The sequence below is a fragment of the Oratosquilla oratoria genome, chromosome 7 (genome assembly GCF_046742065.1).
Source record: "Oratosquilla oratoria isolate Oo_2021 chromosome 7, ASM4674206v1, whole genome shotgun sequence".
Classification (NCBI taxonomy): domain Eukaryota; kingdom Metazoa; phylum Arthropoda; class Malacostraca; order Stomatopoda; family Squillidae; genus Oratosquilla; species Oratosquilla oratoria.
Genome location: NC_134783.1, coordinates 59,446,010 through 59,457,446, shown reverse-complemented (window position 1 = coordinate 59,457,446; position 11,437 = coordinate 59,446,010). Strand labels below are relative to the sequence as shown.

At 40.7% G+C, this 11,437-nt stretch overlaps 1 protein-coding gene across 5 annotated transcripts in view; it reads right to left on the bottom strand.

The window, feature by feature from the left end:
- The window catches only part of LOC143027172 (transcription factor E2F5-like), a 63,207-nt gene that overhangs the window by 46,852 nt on the left and 4,918 nt on the right, over positions 1-11,437 (bottom strand). Inside the window, exon 2 of one of the 5 annotated variants that reach the window (XM_076188272.1) lies at positions 2,042-2,080. The exons of the other annotated variants lie outside the window; for them this stretch is intronic. The gene's annotated coding sequence lies outside the window, so the exon portion shown is untranslated. The remainder of the gene's footprint in view (positions 1-2,041; positions 2,081-11,437) is intronic. 5 annotated transcript variants of the gene reach the window in all.

Genomic DNA, 11,437 nt, shown 5'->3' with positions numbered 1-11,437 from the left:
GAGTTTTGCTGCGCAGACACAAGAGGTCAGAGGGCATGTAAACACTGACACGAAGAAGTAGCATCCTTACATATATATATGTTCTCCCATTTGTCTAAATAGGAAAGGTTTGGTGTATTGTAAGCCTTCTTCACACAAAAATAAAGTGGAAGGATTGTGTGAAGCCAGGTATATCAGAATAGACTAGGCTTATAGAGGCATACATTGGCACCAGTGTTGTGCAGCTCTGTTTAAGAGTAGAGGACCACAAGTGATCTTTCTCAAACTACCCTCACTCGTGACCTGTATATACATCTAGAGTAAGATATTCCTCATATATTTTTTTTATATTATGTAAATTAAAAGTAGTTTTGCACCTCAATTCTGTTGTCCTTGTGAAGCAAAGGAAATCCCTTTAAAAGGCAAAATAGTCATACTAGATACTGGACTGAGGAACTGTTCAAGTCATAGCCAAGACTTGATACACCAACTCAAATACAGAGGCTAGTCCATGACACCAATATAAAACTGAAATGAAATATATGGTATGAATAGCTTATTCCAGTGAGATGGCTGCGGCTGCTTTTCTTTCACAAGATCAGAAATTCTCAGCCTGAAAGAGGACGGATCACAACATGTCATTTTCTACATTAACCCATTCAACTCCGATGACAAGATGTCTTGTCATTTGGTCAAATAAAACAAAAAATCATAAAACACCAAAATGTTTGATCAAACACCAGAAAAATATGACGTCAATCCTCGCTTCGCTCGCAGCGAAGCGAGGACTGACGTCATATTTTTCTGGTGTTTGATCAAACATTTTGGTGTTTTATGATTTTTTGTTTTATTTGACCAAATGACAAGACATCTTGTCATCGGAGTTGAATGGGTTAAGTCACCTGTAGTTTAGTTTTTAGGACAAAAGCTGAAGGCCTTGCTTTGCAAACATGTAAATGAAAAGGAAATCAGTAGAAGAGACTGGCCAAAATGATATATGGGCTCCAAAATTTATGAGGACAGATTTAGGCACCTTAATTTACACACTCTGGAAAGATGCAGAGTGCAGGGTGATCTAATAGAGGTGTTCATGAGAATCAGGGGCTTTAACAAGGGGGGATGCAGACAAGGTCATCATATTAATATAAAGTAATGGATTTAAGTTGGACAAATTTTTATTTGCCAATAGAGTGGTCAATGAATGGAATACTTAGTAACTATGCAGTGAGCTCTGAAACTATTGGTTGTTTTAAGAACAAGTTAACATCTTTATGGATGGGAATAATAGGTGGTAATGGGCATAGAACTGACAAGTGTTGGCCTTATGGTCTCCTGTAATCTTCATTCTTAAGTTCTTAGGTTCAAAGTGCTCCTTTGCCTACTTTTGGGTTCAAGCACATAATTCAACCAAAAATCTTTCAGCTTCTTTGTCTCAAAGTCCCTTTTTCCCTACTTGATGTCACATTTCAGATTAATGGTTCCCTCTTGCAACAAGTCCAGTAACAACCCCACAAGACATGATGGAAGACTGCATTGTACACAATTAATCACACCATATACTCTATAAAGGATTTGTGGAAAAAACCTTTTCTAGCCATGGCATTCTTCAGAGTGGGACTGTTCACTCAGTCTCAGGAACAACTCCACTCCACATGACCCTCAGTGTTAAAGGTACAACTGTTTTTTTTTTTTGTAATGTTATTTTCATAAGAACCATGTTCAAAACAAATATCTTATCCCAATAGTAGTTTTTGAGGGAATTTTTGACGAAAATATTTGTTGTCTACTAATTTGCATTCCAGCATACAGTGCCACCTCTCGGTATTAGTTCTGATGATGTTACAATATATACCAATCCAAGCCATCCAAATTAACAATGTCGTCCTATGGCAAAACAGATGTTGCCTTCAGTTAATTTTTCATGGTCTTTTGGGAGTAGTCTAAACTCTCCAAATATCTATGAGAACAGACATGTGGATTGACAGTATAGTTATGGGCTACCACTTGGAACCGAAACATCTCCTTGAGGAAGTTCACATATTGGTGTATCATTGGTGCTTACCTGTGTCCATGTTTAGTTCTGCAATGCTGTCTTTGGGCACTGAAAAAATAAAGGTTACACATGTGACACATTCAATATTTTTGCGGTGTGCTCCTAGACAATCTTGCATCATGTTCACACAAAACCTCCAGGATGCTACAAACTTCGTAAACAATGATGTCTACAACGTAATAGATATTTTTTTCATCTTGGCCCTAGTATGCCTGAGATTAAATATGATATTTTGTTACTAACAGATAAAACTAACCATTCTTTACACAAATTAGATACATTATTGTAGATTGTTTACATTATAAAAATTAAAGCTTCACAAGTATTACTAAATTCCAGAAAATTATATATTTTCTAATATCATTTCTCTATATAGATATTTTTCTCTGTATCCAACCTTGTTATGGACCAAAAGGTCTTATCAGCATGTACTTCCTTTGTAACTATACTGCACACCCTATCTTCTCCCTTGTTTTATTTTCCCTTTTTGTTATATTTATTCTATGTAATTTCTTTGTTATTCATGTATTATCTCCTTGATTTATTTTTCTAATTTTATAATACAATCAAAATGTCCAAAAACAATCTTATCATTTGATTTACATGCTATAAAAAAAAAGGTCATTTAGTATTGTGAGAATCTAGCCCCACCAATTAGTTCTGTGTGTGGGTTCTGTACAATTATTATAAGCTTTCTTCTCCTGTCTCTCCGAGTTTTACAAGTTACCTCTTCCATATGATGATGCCTACATAAGTGTCACAAGATGCAAGTGAGTATATGAGGATGCTGCTGTCGGCATCTTGATTATATTTGTTTTGCAGTTGTAGCTTCAACTGTTGATAAGCTCAAAAAAGTCCACAAGGTATGCCAGTGGAAACTGAAGTCTTCCTTTCTGAACGTTTCATACAATTTGTCTTGTTCTGCCTTCCTTTGCGATAAAATTTGTACTTCATATCTGAGCTCCTACAGGCAACTCAACATGTTCCTCAAGACTTCAGTGTGAAACTGGAGACTTGTAATCTGTGCCCAGATCTTAGCAAAGCACTGCAAATAGCCTGGAATTCAATGAATTATTCTTTATTCAAAAATTTTATTGCCACATTCAGTGAACTGTGTTGGTCACTTGGTAGGGTTTTGCCAGCTAATGCTTGTCTATAGATAACGCAGCTAGTCCCAGTTCCAACAGGATTCTTTTCCTTGACCAGTGTAGCTTGTGTTCTACATTAATTTGGAGATGTTGAGATAAAGGTATCTCTTGGGTTCTTTTTATTGGCAAGTCTTGACAGAAGCACTGTCAAGCTTCGTATGTCTCTCGACGCATAGGACGCAACAAAGAAAATGCATGATGCTTGCCAACACAGTTATAATTACATAAATCTCTTTTCCTTTCGACTAAATTCATGTAAAGTATAGAACAGTGTGAGCACCAAGTATAATTTATCAATACACATATATACAGAAACATTATACTATCAACATAATTAATATTTTGTCTTAGGGTAACATTGCATGGCCGACTCTCCGGTTGTGATACAAGTGGCTTTGACAGTCCGAATCTGAGGTCATGCCAAAGCGACTGCAGGTTAGGTCAGACAATGGATGGTTTATTGAAGCTTGCTGATACCGCCAAGATCTGACATTGTGTAGCTAATGCATGTGCGTGTGCACGCTAGTATAGAATGAGTCAACGACACTCAATCTACAGGCATTCTTGCAAGAAATGTTCGGCACTGCTACCATTCAAGGACCACAGCAAGGTTAATGTTCAAAGAAGATGAAACATAATAATTTGATACACAAGATAAATGTACATGAATCTTGAATAATTTCATTATAGGAAAACACTTTGAAATCAAATTGAGTGACGAGGGGATGAAGCGAAGGAGATCTCTGTTGCTAAGTTATGAGATACAAGACCAAATGGTGGAGTGGAGGGTATCATTATGGTTAATGATGGTGAAGGTGTATTTGTATGGGACATGTGGGGTTTTCCTAAGCATGTATGGACCTGGCAATGGGTGAGGAGGAAAAGGAGGTTTTCTGGATAGATTTGAACAAATGCTTAAGAGTTTTGGGAGGAACGACAATGCAGTGGTGTTGGGAGATAAATGCTAGAATAGGGGATGTGCCAATAGATATAGCTGGGAAGTTTGGAGAGCCAATTAACCCCTTCCATACAATGACGCCTATGCAGGCACCATGAAGCAAGAGTGGATGTATGAGGATGCTCATTGGGGTCTTGATTATATCTATTTTGTAGCTGTAGTTGAGTGACCCCTCATATTCTGTGAACTGGCTTGATCAGATTTTCTGTGGTTATTAATATTCAGAGTGAAAGAAAATAACTAAAACAGATATAACTTTATATTTTATAATGAGAGTATAGTGATGCATCATCAAATCATCATACATCAGGCAGCTGATTTGCTGCCCATGAAAATTTGACTCATACCGAAGAGGTTAAAATTCATGGCAAGTTGATGCTGGAGATGTATTTAGAAAGCAAGTTGATAATAGCAGTGTTTTAGAAGAGTGAAAAAACTAATTACACAGGGAAAAGGGTGGTGGATGGCAAGGTGGTTGATAAGGCATCAGTGGATTATGTAGTGGTATCTAAAAGAAAGATGGGGAGAGTCAGGGGTGTCAGATGATTTACTGGTAGAAAGGAAATTGATAGTGCATAAGAAAGAAAGAAAGAAAGAAAGAAAAAGAAAAAAAAAAAAAAAAAAAAAGAGAGACTGCAGGTAGAGAGGTGCTTAGAGTACATTTTTTTTATCGAAATGGAAAAGAAGGAAAATCAAGAGAAGCTAAGGGAAGTGTGGGAGGTGGGGAAAGATGGAGTAGATGTGGGAGTGGAAGAGTAATAGGTGCATTTCAAGGAAGTGACAAGGATTGCAAAAATGGAATGTGGAACGAGGAGGATGGGAGGGAATAGAAATATGAGTAACAAGTGGTGAGACAATGAGATGAAGGTGGTGGAAGAGAAGTGAGCATATGTGGATTGGTTGCAAAGTAGGACTCTGGAAGCATATAAGAGGTACTAAAAAAAAATTGAAGCAAAACATAAGATAAAGGAGGCAGATGTGAAATGGGGTATGAATGACAAAAATTCTAGAAAATTATATAAAAATGTTTTGGAAGGAAGTCAAGAGAGTGAGGGGGAGCAAGTTTGTTAGAATAAGACAAGAAGTGCACAGATGTTAACAGAAGTGAAGGCAGTAAGAGGGAAATGGGAAGAGTATTTTAGAGTTAGGGAGGGATTGATTGTGGGAGGAGCAAAGAAAATGACTGATGGGAGAGTTAGAGATAAGGTTCAAGGAACTATGAAATTGATGAGCTGGTAAGGCATCTGAATTGGCATCATGTGAAGTATCTGAAAAAGAAGGTAGAGTTTGTGGATGGTATTGTGAGGTTGAACAATGTGCATCTTAGGGAGGGGGGAAGGGTACCAGAATGGAGGAATGCCTGTAGTTTGGTTTTACAAAGGAAAAGGAGACAAATGTGAATGCTGTAGTTGTAAAGGAATTAGTTTGTTGAGCATAGTTGGAAGGGCTCATTGGAGAGGAACAGAGAATAATTGGTGACTAGCAGTGTTGATTTAAGAATGGTAAAGGGTGTGTGAATCAAAATTTTGTGGTAAGGCAGATTTGAGAGAGGTTTCTAGCAAAAGGTAAGGATTTTTTTCAGGTCTTTAGGAATATGGATAAAGCTCAACACTAGACGAGGAGGCACAGCGGGAAGTATTGCAAATAGATATGGAATTAAGGGAAAGTTGTTAAGAGCTGTCAAAGGTATTCATAAAAGTTGTTCAGCTTCGTGTTAGGATTGGGAATGGAAAGAGTGGGTGGTCTGAATTAAATAGGGCTGTGCCAAGATTGCCCCTTGTCACCATGGTTGTTCTATATGTACATGGATGGGATGGGACAAGAGGTAAATACAAGGGTTATGGGCTGGGGACTGGAGAATGATTAAAGATAGTGGATGGATGTGGAATGGGGACCAGGTGCTGTTTGTGGTTGACATTGTGCTTGTGGTGAGGTCAGAGGAAGTGTAAAGGTTGGGAAAAGCAGTGATGAAATGTACAACAGAAGAGGGTGGCACCAAGTTGGAAGTAAGTCTTAGAGGAAAGCGTTGGAAGTTTTTAGTATTTGGGGTTGGCAGGAAATGGAGGAATAGGTGTGGACATGAACTGTAGAGTAAGGGAAGCAAGTAAATATTTTGGGGGATTGATAAATGCCACAAGAAATAGTCATCTGGGAATGAAAGATTATATAAAGAGGTGATTGGGCCTACAACACTGTATGGGGGGTGGAGACTTGGAATTTAAGAGAGGAAAATTTAAATGTATTTCAGATGAAACATCTGAAGTATTGTGGGGGTTACATGACTGGATAGTGAGAAATGAGATGAGGAGAGTGGTGTACAGAGAGCTGACAGACAGAGTTGATGAAAGTTTATTGTGATGGTCTGGGAACATGGAAAGATTAGATGAAGTGTGGAAAGCAGAGGTGGATGGAGTGAACTTGAGGGGACAACCAAGGATGAGATGGATGGATGGGGTGAAATGGGCTTAGAGAAGAATGTCTGTTGAGCAGGGAAGAGAGGAGGTACAGAATAGGTGCAAGTGGGCAATGGTTGTGTATGGATATTTTGTCACAGCCCAAAGGGATTTCCCCCCCCCCATATCCTATTTTCTGGATGAGGGGACAGGGGAGAATGGTCATTATTTAAATTAAGGGGTCCTGCTGTGTTTCGTTGCATTACTGTTGAATAAGGCAGTAGGCAGGAGACAGGGATGATCCTTCATTCATTAGGAGTCAAGATGAGAAGGAAACAATGGATGATGGATAGGAATGGAATGGATGTGCGCCTTGGCTGGCATTTTCCATTATAAGGGGACCGAGGCTCTTGGTATATAGTGCTCCTCAATTACAATAAACAAGACATGCCTTTAAATACTTGCGAATGCATATATTTGTACAAATACATTTTAACCACTTCAGTATAAGTCAAATTCTCATGTGCTGTATCGGATGCCACATATACGATTCATCACACTATTCACATTATAAAATATAAATTCACTGCTGTATTACTGGTTCCCTTTTACTCAAAGTAACAGGAAATGTGATCAAACCAGTTCACAGAATCTGGGGCTAACTCGTGTACAACTCACACCTCATGATGCCTATCTCTTATAGACAACAACCAACTGAAAGACCTCGCTTCACTCCATTGTTGCTCCTATGAATTTTTCAAAAGTGCAGTAAAGGAAAGAATTCTGATGGTTGAACCATCTATACTATTAACTCTTAAGGAGAAAATACTATAGCAATTTAGTGAGAGGGTACATACATACATACATATACCAAGGCTTTTTTTCCCCTTACCAGGGGGGTAGCCAAAAAGGACAAGGCACAAAAACATTCCCACCCATTTCATCCCCGAAAACACTCCACACCCCTCCACCCTCCCTCCCATCTTAGCACCTCCTAGATGACGGGTCATCCCTGCACCCTGTCCACTGTCCTGTGTCAGAAGCAGTGTCACAGGACACAGCACATCCACAGCAAGGCCGCTTCATTAAATCGGCGACCCCCCCTCTCCATCACCCCATATAAAGGAGAGGACGGGGAGAAATCCCTTCGGGCTGCGTCAAAATTTCTGCTCACACACACTACCTCACCCCCATTCCCCCGTCCAATCCACCTCATGCATCACAACATTTTCCATATACAACCATTCTCCATTCACCCGTCTTCTGTCCTCTCCCGTCCTTCCTCAACAGACATTCCCCTCTTCCCCAAAGCCCCCTTCACCCCATCCATCCATCTCATCCTAGGACGTCCCCTCATGTTCACTCCCTCCACATCTGCCTTCCATACCTCCTTTACTAGTCTTTCTTCACTCATTCTTTCCATGTGTCCAAACCATCCTAATACTCTTTCATCAACCCTATCTCCCAGCTCCCTTTTCACCCCTGTTCTCCTCCTCACCTCCTCATTTCTCACTCTATCTAGCCTAGTAACCCCCATCATACTTCTCAGACACTTCATCTCAAACACATTCAAGTTCCTTCTCTCTTCCTCTCTCATGTTCCATGTTTCTGCTCCATACAGTGCTGTTGGCACAATCACTCCTTCATACAGTCTCCTCTTAGCATCCATTCCCAGATTCCTATTCCTCATTACACTTTTTAAACCACCAAGGCATTTACTCGCTTCTCTCTATCTACATTCTACCTCCACCTTCACTCCACCCTTTCCTACCATATTTGCACCCAAATATCTAAAACTATCCACTTCCTCCAGTTGCTCTCCCTTAATGCTCACTTCCAGATTACTGCCACTTTCACCCCTTGTACATCTCATCACCTTACTTTTACCCACATTTATCTTCAGCTTTCTTCTATCACACACTCTCCCAAACTCTGTCACCAGCTTCCTCAATCCCTCCTCCGATCCTGCCACAAGCGCAGTGTCGTCCGCAAACAACAGCTGGCTCACCTCCCACTTTTCTCCATTTTCCTTAACCATCTCCAACCCCTGACCCACTACCCTTGCATTCACCTCTCGCACTACCCTTGCATTCACCTCTCGCACCACCCCATCCATGTGTAAGTTGAACAGCCAGGGTGACATAACGCATCCCTGACGAAGTCCCACCTTTACCTCAAACCACTCACTCTCTCCATTTCTAATCCTGACACAAGCTCTACTACTCTCATAAAAACTCTTGACAGCTCCCAGAAGCTTTCCTCCTATCCCGTATATCCACATAACCTCCCAGTGCCTTTCTGTCTACCCTGTCGTAAGCCTTTTCCAGATCCATAAAGGCCCAGAAAACATCCTTCCCCTTACCTATAGCTTTCTCACATATCTGTCTTACCACAAAAACCTGATCTACACAACCTCTACCTGTCCTAAACCCACACTGTTCCTCACCAATTACTCCCTCTGTTCCTCTCCTAATCCTCTCAATCAAGATCCTCCCATAAGCCTTCCCAACTACACTTAAGCTAATCCCTCTGAAACTACTACATTCACACTTGTCCCCCTTTCCCTTGTAAAGAGGAACTATACATGCACTCCTCCAGTCCTCTGGCACTCTACCTTCTCTCCAGCAAACATTAAATAACCTCACCAACCAGTCCACCATCACTATACCTCCTTTTTTAAGACATTCTGCATGGCATCCATCCAGACCAGGTGCCTTACCTGCTTTCATCATCTTAACTGCTGCCTTCACTTCATCCTTCCTTATTTCTCCTCCATTTTCCTCACTCATCACTCATTTTCTTAGCATTTCCCACTGCAGCTATCTTTCCCTCCCTATCCTCCTTCACATTAAGCAACTCCCTAAAATATTCTGCCCATCTTCCCCTTACTGCCTTCTCCTCCATTATCATCTCTCCATCTGCATCTTTTACCTTTTCTTCTCTACTTGATTCGCCTCCTCTTCCTCTCTTAATTTCTTTCCAAAACATCTTTTTATTACTTTCAAAATTTTCTATCATACTCTTACCCCATTTTACATCTGCTCTCCTCTTTGCCCCCTTTACCTTTTTCTTTACTTCTCTTTTCTTTTCCCTGTACGTCTCATATGACTCCCTCGTCCTATTTTGTAACCAATCTGTGAAAGCTCACTTCTCTTCTACAACCTTCTTCATTTCCTCATCCCACCATTCACTACCCTTCCTTCTATTTCCTCCTGACCTTCTTGTTCCACACACCATCCTTGCACATTTTGTGACTCCCTCCTTGAACCATCCCCATTCCTCCTCCACTCCCTCCCACTCCTCCTTCAGATTCCTCTTGTACTCCTCCTTTTCCTCTTTGTTTAGAGAGTTCACTCTAAGCACCTCCCTACCTTTTGTCCCTTTCCTCTTCCTCCATCTGTCCTCCACTCTCAACTTACCTTCCACCAGAAAATGATCTGATATTCCCCCACCCTCTCCCCTTAGCACATGTACATCCCTAACTCTTCCTATCATAATCCTATTTACCACTACATAGTCCATTAAAGCTCTATCTACCACCTTTCCCTCCACCACCCTCGCCCATGTGCACTTATGCTTGACTTTCTTCTGAAACACTGTATTTGCTATCATCAACTCTTTCTAGACACATTTCCACCATCAACTCTCCACTACGATTCTTTCCTGGAACACCACATTTCCCAACCACTCCATCGATTGGCTCCTTTCCTACCCTAGCATTAAGGTCTCCCAGTACAATTACATTTACACTTCTCCCTAAACCCTCTATGCACTCATTTAAATCTATCTAAAAGGCCTCCCTTTCTTCTACATTCTTCTCACTGCCAGGCCCATATGCACTTACAACAACCCACATCTCCTTTCCCATGGATTGGTACCTTTTTCTAGCAGTATGTTAAAGGACAGCTCTCCAGATGGCAGTCCAGTGTAGCATGCCTGAGGAATTTACCGTGATGGAAGCTGCTCAAATATTACGGAATAGTATAACTGAACTCAAGGACACACCTGACCTTCCAACTTCATTAACTCTAGATAATTTCCAGGAAGGAGTAGCAGAACCCCCAGACATACTGACAAAATTCTTTAAGCTCATGTCTGGTTTACAAGACACCATGACACCTTATGGCACTGAGGAAATAAATAGATGGACATAATCACTGTCACAGGAGGTTCTCTTTTGTGTGAGCAGGGGCAAAGTAAAGCCCTCAAACCATCTGTGTATGGGACTGGTTGATCGATTGATTTATGGAATTTTTGGCTTGAAGGCCAAGCACCGTATATGGGACTGGGGATGACAAGGTTGATACGGAGTCAAAGAATCTTTTAAATATTGAATTGTCTTGGATACTGTAGGTTATCACACTACAGAAGAAATTGAAACAGAACTTGCATCAAATGTATCAAAAGTATAGGCTAGCACTGGACATACTCCTGCAACATGCAAATGGCCAACTCAAGGCCATTTGACTGAGCTACAAGACAGACACCTAATTGTGGCATTAAGCAAAATGGGTGCCTCCAGTTTTGTTGCAGAAGTGGCAGCCACAATTTAAGAATTCATCTGTGCTATACATGGAGTTCATAATGCATAAGATGTCAACCTTGCATATTATCACCTCTTTAGAAACTATATGCACCATCTGAGCCTGGCCAGCCTTTGGAGAGATTAAGTCTTCTGATCCATGTTGTCTGCCTCCATGCAAAACAGTACTTAAGCAGCAGATCAAGCATACATTAGCAATGCTGTGGATGAGTGCAGCATTCTCTGAACCAGCTAGCTTCAGACTTAAAGTTCATGGTTGGACAATTGAAGAAAAACTGCAGATGATTTGGTTTGATTGGCCTCAGACCCTGGCTAGTGTCAGTCTAGAGGAGAATCAGTGAGGATATAGTGCTTTTGCAGATG